The sequence below is a fragment of the Nansenia antarctica genome (assembly GCF_963989245.1).
Source record: "Nansenia antarctica genome assembly, chromosome: 7".
NCBI classification, from domain to species: domain Eukaryota; kingdom Metazoa; phylum Chordata; class Actinopteri; order Argentiniformes; family Microstomatidae; genus Nansenia; species Nansenia antarctica.
In genome coordinates this window covers 64,760,178-64,762,677 of record NC_137677.1, presented here as the reverse complement: position 1 = coordinate 64,762,677, position 2,500 = coordinate 64,760,178, and the positions used below count along the sequence as shown (strand labels likewise).

At 51.2% G+C, this 2,500-nt stretch overlaps 1 protein-coding gene across 1 annotated transcript in view; it reads right to left on the bottom strand.

The window, feature by feature from the left end:
* The window catches only part of lrrc58b (leucine rich repeat containing 58b), a gene marked incomplete at its 5' end in the record, with an annotated part of 45,507 nt that overhangs the window by 17,036 nt on the left and 25,971 nt on the right, over positions 1-2,500 (bottom strand). The window lies entirely within an intron of this gene.

Sequence of the window (2,500 nt, the reverse complement as noted above, 5' to 3'; positions counted from 1 at the left end):
ACACCCATGGCGGCAAGCTGCCATGCAAGGCGCCGGCCCGCTCACTGAGAGCAATTTGGGGTTCAGTGTCTTGCCCAAGGACACTTCAACATGTGGCCAGCCGGGGCTCGAACCGCCGATCTGCCAACCTTGCGATCATAAGACGCCGGCTCTACCTCCTGAGACACAGTCACCCCCCACGGCTCTGACAGGACTGGTGTTGTCGACAGTCTGGCGTCCCCTGGAATCTGGATTACCATCTGCTCGTTTCTTCTCCTCTAGACCGAACAGCCTGGGTAATATTCCAGCCTGGTTAATATTCCATGCATTTCTATTGGGTATGAGAGCGATTGCAGGAACAAACAGGATGGGTCTGGGGTGAGGAGATGAGGAGAGGCAGCGTTTAGGGATGAACAGACACAGAGATGCAAGAGTCTGTACTTCACTGGCGGTCTGGGTTCAAGACACACACACACACACACACACACACACACACACACACACGCACACACACACACACACACACACGCACACACACACACACACACACACACACACACACAAACACACACACACGCGCACACACACGGATCTGGTGGTCTGTATCTCTCAAACACACGAGAGTTTCTCTGGTGGTCTGTAGGCTCTGAGTGTCATGTACGAAAGGCGCTATATAAATAAAGTTTTACTTACTTACTTTTACTAGGCTACAGTGCATACAAGCTCAAAGTCTGCACGTCATTGGTGGTCTGTTTTTTCTTATCTTACACAACGACTCTCTAGGTGGTCTGTGTTCCGTACACACTCACTCTCTAGGTGGTCTGCGTTTACATTTACATTTACAACCATTTAAACGCAGATGCTTTTTATCCAAAGCGACTTAAAAGAGCAATTAGAGAATACAGGGACTACAGTCTCCCTGGAGTAACTTAGGGCTAAGTGCCTTACTCGTGGGAATACCCATAGTGGTGGCGTTGATTTGAACTCATGACCTTCTGATCACCAGTCCAACTCACTGTCCACTACCCCGCTTCATACACACTGACTCTGTGGCGGTCTCTCTCTCTCTCTCTCAAACACACAGTGGTCTGTGTTTCATACACCCTGACTCTGCGGCGTGTGTGAGAGCGATCTTCTCCTCAGCCCTAAGGATAACTCTACCGCTGGTCCGGACGGAGCTGAGAAACAAGGCCGGGCCGCATTGATTTGTGTTGAGTTGTTATTCACGGAGAATGGAATGCAGTTACAGTATGATGTCATAGTCACCCAGCCCAAAGCTCTGAATCCTGCATCCCATTCACCCCCTGTAACCACTCTAACACCGACAAGACCTGAGAGCACTTAGTCCTGAAGGGAGCAACTAGCAAACAAAGAAGACAAGAACAGAGAGAGAGAGAGAGAGAGAGAGAGAGAGAGAGAGAGAGAGGGGGGGGGGGGAGAGAGAGAGAGAGAGAGAGAGAGAGGGGGTGGTGGTAGGGAGAAATAAATAACGAACAAACTAAAGAAAGAAAGAAAGAAAGAAAGAAAATAAAGAGAGAGAATGAAGCAGGAAGTTAGTCACAGTCTGACTGAGCTGAGGCACATCTGCTAGCAGTTAAAACGTCACCAGAGAAAATAGAGTCCTACAAACAGAGGGGACCACCCCCACCCCCCCCCCCCCCCACCTCTGTGGGCACAGCAGCCTCCCAGACAGCACAATGACAACTCTGTCCCTGGGTCTGTCCCTAAACCTCCAAAACATCTATCAATCTGAGAGAGGAGGAACCTTCTCTCTCTCTCTCTCTCTCTCTCTCTCTCATTCTCACTGACTGTTCATCCCTCTCTCAATACTCATACTCCTTCCCTCCTTTCTCCTTCCCTCCATCTTTTGTCTGTCCATGTTCTGAATTTCTTTCTTAAAACAAACTCCCTCCCTCCTTCTTAGCACTCACCCCTCCTCGCTCCTTTCTCTCTAAACCCCTCCCCTGTTCTGTTTCTCTCTCTCTCTCTCTCTTTTCTCTCTCTCTCTCTCTCTCTCTCTCTCTATCGTTCTCTCCCTCCTCCCCCTCTCTTGGGGCCTGTTCCGGGCACCGCTCCAGCCTGTCTGCCTGGGAGGGAGAGAGGGAGGGAGAGAGGGCCCAGACCCAGGCCAGGGGAGTGGGTAGTCCCCCCCGCCCCCGGTCACTGCTCTCTCCATGGGGGCCCAGAACCAGGGCTAAAGCCTGAGATGTGTGTTTGGAGAAGGAAGTGGCCTGTTTACAGACCTCCTCTGTGAGGAATAGAATGTGAGGAGGGGGGGCGGCCATTTTGTTTTGTTGTCCGGAATGTACGTTGGCTTGTTCGAGTCGAGACCACGACAAACAGCGTCAACTTGACTGTGGCCCTGTGTTGATGTTGATAGGTCCCTGACACGGCGTGTGTGTTCTATACCCTTCCTCGTTCCGTTCCACGCATCACAATGAGCCCCTCCCTCCATGTCTACCTCCACCGGCCTCCCCTGGTGCCCCTCTCTCTCTATATTTGATCATTATGAATTAATCAT